Source organism: Cynocephalus volans, chromosome 10, assembly GCF_027409185.1.
Source record: "Cynocephalus volans isolate mCynVol1 chromosome 10, mCynVol1.pri, whole genome shotgun sequence".
Lineage (NCBI taxonomy): Eukaryota > Metazoa > Chordata > Mammalia > Dermoptera > Cynocephalidae > Cynocephalus > Cynocephalus volans.
This window is the reverse complement of record NC_084469.1, coordinates 7157629-7171344: the sequence shown is the minus strand read 5'-3', so window position 1 is coordinate 7171344 and position 13716 is coordinate 7157629.

The window sequence follows — 13716 nt, the reverse complement described above, 5'->3', positions numbered from 1 at the left end:
CCAAGTTGACATCTAGAATTAACCTTCACAGTCACTGCCTTCTCTTTTTCCTTTCAGAAAAGAGAAATTGAGCAGACTTATCTGAATAGCCAAGATCACCAGGTTCAACAAAGGAAAACATCTTTTTGTGTAACCCTTCAGTCTTGAGAATTTCTGCAAATAGAGTCCAACTCAGATATTTGCTGACTCACAGATTTTATGAAAACCTACAATGGTCCAGGGTTTGGCCATGATAGGAGGGTTTGCTTTAGAGATCTAGTTAGGGTGGTCTTTTCCATGTTGGGAAAGATGTAGACACTTTGAACATGACTGACTGATCTTGAAGTTGAAAGGCTCAGGTTTATATATTACAGCAAGCCTAGGAACATGCAAATGGGGCTATTAAAGTGAGTTTGGGAAGCATTCTCTTTGAGGACATCTACTTCCAAATTCTTCTGATGGGCATGGGGATTCTATGACTTCCCAGGTAGTGGGAGTCATGATATGGAGAAGGATAATAAGTGAGGTCTTTCAGCCTCATGGTTAGAGACCACAGCACTGCCCAGTGCCTTCTCTCACATAAATCATCCTGCCTCGACATCCCTTTCCTCCTTCCCCACCTTGTTGGAGACCCCCATAATGATAGACATATAGGTCAGAACTTTGAAGACTTTGGGGAATAAGCAGATCAAAAATCCAAGTCTCCAACTCCTTCCACCAAAGTCCCCATCATTGGTCTGTAGAGCCAGGTGCAAGGCAGATGGAAGGCAGAAACTACGAGGCCACAGCAGCTTTCCATCCATAACTCAGTCCAGGTCCTGGGGATTTGCAGAGGGCCCCATCATTAGTGTGATGAGGAGTCTGGGAAGGAGACAGAATGGAGAGAGGGGAGGGATATAGAACCAGATTAGGAGCAGTAGATCACTTGGGTCTGACATCTGCTCTCCCGCTTTATGCAAATATTGCTTTAGCCCCAAAGAAGCCACATTGTGGGACTAGCTTGTTGTTTATTTAAAAATACACAGACTTTGCAACCTGTCTGGAAAGCTCTGTAGGGACTTCTGATAAGGGCAGCTCGTCATATCCCAGCAGCAGAGCAGTAAATCGAGAATATGCAGAAACATCAAAAAAGCTCTTCCTTGATCAGATGTAAAGAATTTGCCAAGTCTGCAGATAAGGAGATCACTGGAGAGAGTGCCTGTGTGAGTTCCTCAGAGAAAGCCCATTTATTTTCTCAGCCCATTTATTTTCTCCTTCCCTTCACCTCCTGTTCTCTAGATGTGCAAGGCATGCACAAGAAGGGGGAGGTGGCTGAGTCACTACTTGTTAGGCCATGCAATCCACGTCACATACAGCCTCTCCTCACGGAGTGCTCCAAGAGAGCAATGTGGGAGGATCTTGCCTTTCCTTATCAGTTTTGAAATACAAGGCACAGAGACTCAGTGGCTGCCAAGGTAAAAGGCTATCACAGAGCAAATACCTGAATGGGGGAGACATAGTTGAGAAAGAACAGATAACATTTTCAACATATTTAGAGATCCCAGCCCTCGTCCAGCTTCAGTATCTCTTCACCTGAGCTCTTACTGGTAAGAGGTGTCAAACCGATTAAATAGTTTATGGAAAGGCATGAACCAGGCATCATGGGTTGGAGCCAGCCTGAAGACAAACACGCTGAAATAATGGGACTTGGTAATTTCACCAGCTGAGGGACTCCAAGTACGTCAGATTTCACGTTCTTTGTAGATAGTCACTCAGCCCCCTGACCAAAGGGAATATCTTTTTTTTTTTTTTTTTTTTTTTTTTTTTTGCTGAGAATCAGTAAAAATCATTAAAAAACAGTGAGAGTATAAGGGGGTAGGATGCGATTTAGAGGAGTTCCTTTTCATAAGGCCAGGTTAGAGCTTCATGAATCTTCTTCTCCACTCTCACTTTCAGCCCTGCCATCATCAGCCCTGATTGTTAGCTAAAGAAATGGAAGCCAATGGAATTTCAATTAACTAGAGGTGATATTGGAGGAACCCAAGAACTCTCTACACATGACAAGCTTTCAAGGAGTGTCGTAGTGGCAGACCCAGGACAAGCCCATCAGAGGGTAGTTTGTTAGGTAGGATATTTTTTGAGGGGTCAAATGATCTGAAATCTACAGAATTAGAAATCTTCCAGAATATGAAATCTACCAAGAGGAGACCAATTCTAGGTCGCTTCTGAATGAGCTCCTTATCCCTTCAGGTGTTAAAGCATCAGTGTGAGGCTACTCATCAGGGGTATCGTAGGGGAAATTCTTGGGTAGGAGCTTGGACCAGATGACTCTGAGGTCTCCCCATGACTCCTTTTGGGTTTTCCCTATACTTTGTCATGTGAACATTTGCATTCTGGATTTCACCACAACCGTCACCAAAACTGGGCATTATCTCTTTGCAGAGAAGTGGATAGCATCTTGCTCCTAGAAGCAAATAAAGGGAACAACTCTGAAGTGGAAAAAATAAAGACTGGTTCTCACCAGGAAACCTATTTCTTCCAATGATGGAACCAGGGATGAAGATCTTCAAAATTCAAAGGTATGACCAAATGGGAATAAATGGAACAGTTGCATATGGGACAGGTCCGAGGGGACTGCTGAGCAAGATTTCCCATCTGCTGGCCATATCCTTCTCCTGGAACCACTTCAAAAACTTGGCCCTGGATTCTTTCTGAGGAAAAGGAAAAGTCAGAAACCTGGAGAGTCAGAGTGGGAACCAAATTCTTAGAACATAACCCAATTGTCAACTGCTCTTTATGCTCCTCTGACAGCATGAAGTCAAGGGCTTCCAGGAGATTGGCCCTGACTGTTCAGTGCAGCGGTGAGCCCCTGAGAGGAATCAGTTCTGAGGAACATTGATGTCTGCACCTTCAGAATTTAATAATCCAGACGCATATTGTCCTTGCTCTTTTGTGAACCCTGACCTTCCTTTCAAGTCTCTGGCCTCCATGTTCATTAAAAACTTGGATCACCAGTGACCTGGGCCCTAGTACACTGACACTGCCTCCATCCTTTCATTTCTGCTCTTGCCCTGACATGCTCCAGGGAAGCAAAACAGCTGGGGCTCAGTGATGAGAAAATCACTGGCTGGAGAAATCTATCTTCAGCGGGGACCTCCCTCAGTGTGGAGCTAGGAGATGGGAAAAGGACAGCTGGAAATAGGAGGTCTTGCCCTGCTGAGCAGGACAATATTGTTTTCATGGGCCACCAGGAGGCAGAGGTTGGGGCAAAGATGAAATTCCGAAATTTTCTTCTCTCTAAGGGAGGAAAAACAAGAAAGAAGAAACATCTATCCTGCTGCAGACAAAATAGGTTTAGGGACAACATTTGGGTCAGGCATCCCCTTATGGTGTCCTCTTGCAGCTTTAAAATCTGTGTCTAAGACTTATCTCCAAATACTTTTTGAAAGAGTGATTTGGGTCATGTTCACAACAGCTTCCTTTTCAAAATGTAATTTTGAGGTCTTGCCCACTGATTCTGTAATTCTCACTTTGAACCTAATGGAGATGTAGGACTGGAGACTTTTGACATGATTTGACAGTTTCCAGGCCTTGACACTGAACAAGAACATGTGGCATGAGAAGTGATTCTCTTGGTCCAATAGGATGTTCATACTGGGTTGAGATGTAATGAATACTCTATCTCTTTGGTCTAGGTGACTTAGTGACCACATTTGCAATGTGACCAACTAGGTTCAGGATACAATCTAAGATTAAAGAGGAAGGGTTTTTTGTTTGTTTGTTTGTTTGTTTTTGCATTATCTAGTACTTAACAACCTCAATAAATATTTGTTGTGCACATAGTTGGTGCCACACATGGTGGGAGGTGGGGCCATAACCTCATGCACTCCCTTTTTGAGGCCCTTTTACAGACATCTCACTTCCTGTACACAAGTGCCTTGTGAGGTATGTATGGCAAGTATTATTATTATCAACTTCACTTTACAGGTGAAGAAACTGAGAATCAAAAGAATTAAGTGACCTGCCCAACGTCATATAGCTAATCAAGGTGAAACACGTTTTCAGACTCTAAATCCCATAGTCCCTCTCCTATAAGAAAATACTTACACTTGTGGCTGATGTGACTAGCTTAAAACATATTAAACCTGTCTATGGGTGTATAAATGATATATAAATATAAAATTGGCCTTGATTGATAATTTTTTTTTTTTTTTAAAGATGACCGGTAAGGGGATCTTAACCCTTGACTCGGTGTTGTCAGCACCACGCTCAGCCAGTGAGCGAACGGGCCATCCCTATATAGGGATCCGAACCCGGGTCCTTGGTGTTATCAGCACCACACTCTCTCGAGTGAGCCACGGGCCAGCCCTTGATTGATAATTTTTGAAGCTGGATATTGTTAGGTATGGGAAACTCATTATATTCTAATTCTCTACAATGAAAAATTAAAAAAAAAAAAAGAAAAGAAAAAAAGAATAAATCTGTATTCTGTGCTGAAATCCTGCCCCCTTGGAACTTTCTTAGATAAATCCTGCTCCCAAGTTTTATTTTAATGGTTGAGATCTCATTTTTATTTCTTTTTTTTTTTTAAAGATGACCATTAAGGGGATCTTAACCCTTGACTTGATGTTGTCAGCACCACGCTCTCCCAAGTGAGCCAACCGGCCATCCCTATGTAGGGATCTGAACCCGTGGCCTTGGTGTTTTCAGCACCACACTCTCCCAAGTGAGCCACGGGCCGGCCCCTGAGATCTCATTTTTCTTGTCTCCAAGTTCTGTTTTAATGGTTGAGATCTCATTATTGACAATGGCTGCTATTTACTAAGTGTTTATTGTATCGAGCACTCTGATAAATGCTTTCTTTATGTGTCTTACTCTTTAATCTTCACAACCTCCCCATGACTAGGTACTACTGTCTCCGTTCTGCAGATAAGGAAAATGAAGCTTAGAGATGTCACGTAACTTGCCCAAGATCAACCCCTTGGTAAATATTGGAACTGAGACTTGAACTCAGGTCTGTCTGGCCCCAAAGCCCCATCTTTAATTATTTCTACTGCCTCGCTATCTTATAACCAGAGCGGGAACATCCTTCTCTTGGAGGCAATATTGTCTGAAATGTGCTTTTATTCTCCTATCTTAGAAGAAGCTTGGAGCATGGAATTGGAGACATGCTCATCCCCACTGCTGGAAAAACACAACTTGTAAACAGAATAGCTTTCCTTCACCCAGGCCTTGTCTGTTCCCACCTCCCTGAGGGGATTCAAGCACTTAACTTTGTTTTGTAATCTCAGGTTGACAGAACTGGCATCCATCTACCATTTAAGCACAAGGGTCATAGTTATTTTTTCAGTTCCTGCCAGCAAAACTTCTATCAAAGAACAGGGGAGGCAGGTGGAGGCAGGTGTAGTGGGGTAGGGAGAGGGGAACTGTATTTGAAAGGGATTTAGGTTCCATTTCTCTTCATGGATTTATAGAGGACCAAACTTTGGCAGGCAAGTTCTTTGCCCCTAATTGGGATGTCCAAGATTAAAGGATACCAGAAATTTGAGGTGGGGGCATCCGGTGGGGGCTGGGATGCCCCCACCTCGAGTCCTGTCTGATTTCAGCCAAGGCCAGCGCTAGGTAAGCTTCTCTCTTCTCTAGCAGCAGCCTTCTTGAACTAGTGGGAAGGGCTGTGGGCTGTTATCTGATGTGGTATCAAATATTTAGGTGGAGAACTTTCAGAGCGCTTCAGGGACGCAGAAAAATGTTTAGATATCAGATTCTCTCCTGCCAGGTCAAGCGAACCCCCTGGTGACGAATGGTCATGTTTCGTCAAGCATCTTTCCCAGCAGCGAGCTATCTTGCATGCCCTTTAACTCTCTGTCCAGCTGAGAGGCCCCAGGCCTGCAGAAGCTGTTCTTCTAATCCTCGTCTCAGGCTCAAGCTGCTGCAGTGTGCGATGGAAGATTGTTTACAGAAGATGAAGGCTCACTGCCTTGCACCTGGTTTGTGTCTGGCCCACGCTGATGGGGATGAAGGATACTTCATTTATCTCAGCCTCTCTTCTCAGGCAGCTCCTGCTGTCATGGCAAGCTTGGGCCAGTGTTTCATTCCCTGATAAGCAGCTTTCTGAAGAGCTGGGGAGAGCCACTTACAGGCTTTACATACCTCTCTGGAGTCCCCCTACCCCAGTTGCCAGGGGCAGCAGGGCTGGATGGGGCAGGGGCTGCTGAGGGTTTATATCAAGAGGTCAAGTGGGCCTTGCATTCCAGCTATCTGGTGGGCAGGGCATTTTGCTCTTTCTCTATTTACAGATTTTTGAAACTGGTAGTCAAATAACTCATCTATCATTTTTCCCTCTAGGGAAGTAAGAGAGAAAGGGCATTTGCTGGGCAAACTGCATCAGAGACAAACCTTGTTCTGCGAAGGAGGGGGACGGACAGACAGAGAAGAGAAAGGCACGCTGGGACAGATAGGACTCTGGAAGAATGGAGTTGGGAGTGGAAAGTGAGAAACCCCCCTCCCTAAAATCCCTGAAAGATAAAGAGATAATGATAACTAACATTTATGGGGGACTTGCCGAGCACCCAAGCCCTGTGCTAAGCACTTGATCTCATTTAATCCCAAGAGGTAAATACTCTTATTACATCTATTTAACATATGAGGAAATAGAGGCTTAGAAAGATTAAGTATACAGCTAGTAAAAAGAAGGGCTGAGACCTAGACGTAGGATAGCTTCACTCCAGGGCCCTGAGCCTTTAACCATGCTGTAGGAGAGAGACATACCATGGGCAGCCGAGTCTGAGGGTACTGAGTTGCTGGGCACTGATGTGTTTAGAGTTGGCCCGTGAACTGAATGTCAGGTTGTGTCTTGCCCTTCCTTGTGCGGTCTCACAACATCTGACCCTGCAGCCTGCAGAGCTCTGGCATCCCCACACATCCACATTCTCCTCTTTCTATCCTCCAAGGGGCAAATAACTGTGAGTTTCAGGCAAGGGACCCTTACCCTGTGATGGAGGCTTACTTAGCTTCTCCTAAAATTTCCTTATCGTTGAGTTAGTGACAAATAAACATTGATAACATCTCCAGTCAGGAAACCCAAAAGTGTAGTGACCTCCTCACAGGCTCACCCTTCCTAGGTCTTTGCCACTGCAGCCTTTGAGTCCAGCTGCCTCCTGGCCAAATTGAATTCTCCCTTGGCCACAACTCGACCGTCCATTCTAGGCACACACACTCGTGGTTGGTTTCTCTACTGGGGAAAAAAAGGGTTTCAGGATCTCGGAGACCTGTGTGAGATTTCTCAGGAATATTGGTGCCTGGCTTTACTTGGTGACAACCCTGATACTTGAACCCGGAGAGAGGCAGCAAGTCTAGGCAGTGGGTTAGGGAAGCAGATAGCAAAGGGTAAGAGTGAACTGACCCCTCAGAAAAGCTGAAATTGAAGGTGGGCAGGAAACCTTAGGGCCCCTGATAGTTTTGGGGGTTTTGAAGAGACAGATTTCCATTAAAACAACCATTTCCCCTTTATTTGGAGAAACTCACTTGCTGCTTCTCATCTTCCTGGGAAAAATCAGTAATCCTTGGGAAATGAATTCTGATAGTAGCTATGGTGGTGGCACTCTCTGGATACAGTAGGAAGCTGACAATCTCAGTTTCTGGAGTCTTCTCCAAATAGTTGAATGATACACTGACACTCTAGGAAGGTGTCTTCTCCCCCCTGGGACAGGTGTTTTGAATCATTTGGACAGGTCACTGCCCTCCACTGCCCTGGAGGAGCATTGAGTCTGTCCAGAAAAAGACCTTCCCCCTGTCCACTGGCTGAGCCTTTAAGTCCACGCAGACACACCTGTTGGGCCAATGATCCTGGAGAACCAGGCAGGACAGCACGGACGGTGCAGTGCAATACATCCTGGCTCTCAGACAATCCTGTTGAGGAGTCTGGAACATTTTTACTCTTAAAGCAGAAATGTAACAATGGCAGCTGAGGGAAGAAGGATGGCTGGTCCAGGATTCAGGAGGTCTGTGTTCCATTCCTGATTCTTTCACTGAGTTGCTGGGGGGTATTAAGGAAGAGGTTTAACATCCCTGGTCCTCCCCTCCTGGAATACAGAAGTTAACCCTATTCACCATTATGAGAATGTGACATGGACAAGGACAAATGGGACCACTTAAAATAAGTGTTACCTACATTCGAGGCAAGGTGGCTTTGATAAAGGTAAGTCCACTCCTCTTCTCCCTCGACCTCCCTCCACTGAGCTCTGGGCTTCTTTATTGGAGCAGTCAAATCAACCCACTGTCTGCGGGGCAGAAAGCATTGACAGAAGGGCTTCACGCTTCTTTCCTACAATTGCAGCTCCTATCTGACCCCTTGAGGACAGACAGTTGGAGACAAGGGGAGACAGAGGTGGGGGAAGGGAGAGGACACTCTGTTTCACACCCTTCCAACCTGACGCCGCCAGGACTGGGATGGTGACAGGGTCTGGACTCAGCGTTTGGAGCAGCTGACTCTGTGGACAAGAAGCAGATAAACTGCACCAGGCCTCTTAATGAACCCAGCGCCAGCTTCAGATAAACTGTCGCCACTTACTCCCCCCTGCCCTCCTTTCTGCAGGAAAGACTCTCCGTTCTGCATCAGCAGTGAGCTTGGAGCAGGAGCTGGGGCCCCAGTGCCAGGTGCTCTCCAGGGAAGTTCTGGAGGGAGCAGAGACTCTAGGGCACCCTTTAGAACCTGGTTTGATTCCTCTTAATTCCAGCTGAACCCAACTCTCCAGGACCAAAGAGAAGCAGGAAACTAGCAACTGTCTGAAAAATACAAGGATGCTTCAAAAGTTTGCAGGAAAATAAAATTAAAAGAATTATAAATAAATAAAATAAAATATAAATAAAATAAAAATTTTAAAATTATATGAATCTTTCCGTGAACATTTTGAAGTACGCTTTGTACAGGTGAAAATCACTGGGGCAATGTTAATGTAAAAATCAATGTGTTTTGCTTTCTTGCTTTTCCTACTCTTCTTCTCTTCTTATTGCCTTTGAATCATACATTCTACCCACAGGCAAAGTATGGACATCAAAAGCAGGTAAATTTTGTTTAACGATGTGGAGAGCCCTATTCCAGTAGGACAATGGCAAACATAAGACTAAAGTCTGGGAGTCCTGCTTTCCACCCAGAAATATTTCCCCCTCCCATTTATCTCAATAATTGCCTCAATTTTATGCTTTATTTTGGTCCTTGGCGGCCTGGCCAATGCAGGTTCAAAAAAAAAACGATCAATTTCTTTGCTGGTAGCTGGGACAAGTAGGTTCAAGCTTGTGTCTTTCTAGGTTGCACACTGCTAGAACAACCCCATGAGCTTGTAAAAGTTACATGAATATTAGCTAATAAATATTCCTAAGGGTGTGAGCAAGCAGTCATTTTCATTAGGGAAGTGAAGAAACTTTCTGAGGGCATTTTAGAGAGAGGGAGATAATTCTCCTCTGGGGCAATGTAACCTCCAAGGGTCTTCAAAAACATAAGGCCTAGACTAGGGGAGGATATAAGGTCTCCACCCTCAAGCATATCTGTTCCAACATTTTTAAGATTCCCAGAGAATGTGGCAGGAGACAGTTACAATGTGCTGGATATGATCTAGCAGGATCAAGGAGCTTCCGATTTTATCTCAGTGTTTTACATCCAGGGTAAATGTTTTTAACTGAAGGAGATAGGAAAATTCCAAATTTGTATTTTATTTTTTAACCTAGCTGTGTTTGGATGGATTAGTATTATTCTGTAATGATTTCATCTAAGTAAGCAAAGACTGTGCCATAATATTTTTCTATTGGCCGCACGGTGACTGTCTAACACAGCTCTGATCTCTTAGCAGGGCTCTGCTGGATTTTGAATGAGTTTTGGATGTTTACGTAGCTGGTGATGCTCCTCGGTACCATCATCCTTCCCATTTGACTAGTAAACAGTCCACAGACTCTAGTCAAAGTACGATCCAAGGACTGTCCTCAGCAGCGTCACCTGGCATCTTGTCAGAAGTGCAGAATCTCAGGCCCACCCAGACCTGACTCAGAGTCTGCAATTTACCAACAGCCTCAGGTCATGTGCATACGAAAGCCTGAGAAGCACTGGTCTGTATCACATTATCTCATTTGATTCTCTCTTCTACATATGAGGTAGTCAGAGCGAGTGTTATTATTTCCATTTCATATCAGTGGAAACTGAGTCTCCGAGGTTGGGTGATTCACCCAAGCTCACACAACTAAGTGGAGGAATTGGAATTTGAACCCAAGTCTTTTGACTCCTAATCCCAAGCTCTGTCAACTATGTCATGATTGAGAAGGAGAGACAAGCAGTTGACTCAATGCAATGAGTTTTCAGGAGACATGACCCCTTTGTGCTTCTGACTGTCCTTCCCCCCTGGAGACTGGGCGAAATGCTCCCTGAAAGAGGGCGAGCTGTGACAATGAGCTCAGTTCTTCCCTCAGTCCTTTTTTCACAGTCACCTAACAGCCAACTACTTCACAAGGGCAGGCTGTTAGCAATAATTGCCAGCACCTGTCACCGTGCCTGGCATTTAGTAGGCACTGAACAAATGTTGGTTGAGCCAAAAAGAATTACCTAGCATTAGTACAAGCTCTCAGCTGTTGATTACCAAGGCACACTGGTAAAGAAGTGTTCTGGGTCTTTGTGACTCCTTTCTCTAGTCCTAGAGAAATATCCAAATTACAAGTCCTTGAGACAAGAATTAGTGACATCATCTTCTTAACCTACAGGGCAGATTTTTAAAACGAATTCCATTGTCTATGTCTATCTGTGTCCTGAGTAGGGCCCAAGCCAGGAGCTGCAAAAGCCTGAAGCTGATGAGTGTGGAATTTACATGCTTACCCTGGTAAACAGACTCTGCTGCATTTTCTTTGGCTGGAAGCAAAGAGTGTGGGAAAAGTCAAGAGCATTGACTGAGCCAAATTTGAAGCCAGGGGTCAGCAGAAGGAGATTACTGGGTGACAGTAACTGGGATCTGCCTGCAAACCTTGGCTAAGGCTTGGGGCTTTCTCTGAGATGGCTGACAATGGGAAAAACCTGAAATTAACCAGGCAGGGGGATTTCAGTGCATCTAAATGGACACATGGCTGAATAGGAAATGCTTAGGGTTTCTTTGCTTGCTTCCCCAGGAGAGCAGAAATGAAGCAAAGCACCAAAGAGAGTAAAATAATTATGCTACAAGAAGTATTCTTAAGATCTGGGCTATGAAGATGGATCCCATTAGTAAATTTGACAGCTACTCCACTCCTCCTTGAATTTTAGCATCTCACACCAAAATATAAATGAAAGGAATATGTTATCTTTTCCAAGAAAGCTGTCAACCCTCATCCTCTCTGAGCAGGCACATATTTGGGGTTTCTTCTACTTGGGTAAGGCTGGTGGTGCTGCTTTACCCACATGTTCTCATCCAGTCTTCTTTGTGTCTGCTGAAATCTGGGAGCCAGAGAAACCTATAACTTTTCTTCCTTTGTGTGTGTGAGGTCCTACGCTATAGAGCAAGTGAGCCCCATTAGCGACAGATGCAATGTAGCTTTTGATCATAAAAAGATTGGAAAGGCTTGGTTCATCCTTGTCCAACTTCTTCAAAAGCCAGGAGAATGACTGCTTTCCTTCCGCATAACAATCCAGGGAGGCGGGATTCAGGTCTTCTGATATGGGTGGAAGAAAGCCCTCCCTTTGCCTCTACCCTGCTTAACTTGCTTTAGCCAGGAAATCTGTAGCCTTGGGATTTTCTGACAGCGAGATCAGAAAGACAGACAGCACCAGCTTCAGGGGGTTGTTTGCAAGGATGTATAATCCCATTCCTATTTCAATTCCGTTGGTTTGCTTGTCTCATAGCATTATTGGCGGGTAGTAGGTTTCTTTCCCTTCCTATTATTTCCCTTCCTCGGATCTTATACTTCAGGCTATTTGCTGGTTCATTCATTCATCCAACACATATAGAACACCAATAGTGTGTAGAGCACTGTGTAGGCATGGGAGAGAACCAACCACTCCCTCCTTGCCACCCCAGTGTCCCCTACGTGGACTCCTGTCACAGCACTAACAGCGTTTTATTGCATTTATTTGATATGTTTTCATATATCTCCCTTTAAAAGACAATAAACATTCTGAGGAGAGTAGTCATACTAGTATTTGTTTTTATTCTAAGTATCTAGCCATGGTGTCTGGCACGTGGGAGATATTCAGTATATGCTGCCTAAATGGAATGAACAAGGAAGGTTGAGAGGAAAAAGACAGAACAGCAGATCTAAGTTCTTCTGAGTAGCCTTGGCCTGGGGCAAATTTCCAAAATGTTCCTGGGTTTAGAGCTTTGGCCTCTTTAACCTTGACGTTGCGACAGCCTCAGTGTGGTTGCTGTGCTGTCAATAGTATCACAAAGATACTTGTCAGGACTGAGGACAGTTGAGGTGTCATCATTTTGAGTACAACATAGGACATTTGTCAGTGATAGGGCACTGCTTAGAAACTGTTGCAACAATGCATTTTGTTAACTGATTTGTAAAATTATTAATATACATATCAGTGCTCATATTTTTGTGTACATTAAAAAAATACTTTATTGAGGTATGATTGACATAAAAAGCTGTACATATTTAATATACATGATGAGTTTGGAGATAAGTATACAGCTGTGAAACCATCACCACAATCAATGCCATAAACATATCCATGCCTCCAAAAATTTGTGTGCATTCTTGAACAGAATCATAAAATGTCAAAAGTGAAAATACTGTAGAAGAAAGTTTGCCTCCTTTTTACAGATGAGGAACTGAAGCCTGAGCAATGACATGTTATCAGCTAATGGAAGAGCTGGGATTAGAACCAAAGGCTCCCGATTCACAATCAAGTGCTTACAAACTATGAAGAAGATGGCAGTAGCCGGGCGAGAGTTACGGCTCTCCTGTTATGGCGACCCAAGCAGTTTTTTCTCTCTCCTTCCTGCTGAAATATACAGAGAGGCTTTTCCTCTCTCCTTTCGTTTCTTGCAATTGCTAACATTTATTGAATACTTACTGTGTTCCAGGCACTTTGGTAAGAGTTTATGTGCATGGGCTGACCCGTGGCTCACTTGGGAGAGCGTGGTGCCGACAACACCAAGTCAAGTGTTAAGATCCCCTTACCTGTTATCTTTAAAGAAAAAAAAAGAGTTTATGTGCATTCTCTCATTTAATCTTCACAACAACCCTATGAGGTAAGCATAATAATAATAACAACAACAACAACAACAGTTATTATTTCTGTTTTACAGAAGAGGCACAGGGAAATTAAACAACTTGCCCAAGATCACACAATTAGTAAATGGCAGATTGGAATTCAAACCCAGATATGTCTCATCGCAGAGTCCATGCTCTTAACTATGGCTCTGTAGTGTTTTTTACAGCTTTACTCAGATTGTAGCAAAACCTTACTAGGGAGAACTGGGCTCCCTTGCTGACAATGGAATCACCCTTGCCAAGTGGGTACCAGGCTCCATCCTATTTTGTACACATCTCCACCGCAGCTGCTTGTAAGTTTTTTTTTTTTTTTTTTTTTTTACGTCTCTTAGACAAGAGTAGAAGCCGAAGGGACAGTGTCTTTTATTATTTTATTTCCAACACCTAGCACAGTGCCTGGCACAGAGAAGGTGCTTAATAAATGCTAAATAAATGAATAGATGCACAAAACTCTGATGCAGCTCACAGGGTTATATAACACTAACATAAGTACCAGGGGTTCTGGAATTGGGGACTTGATCCACTACA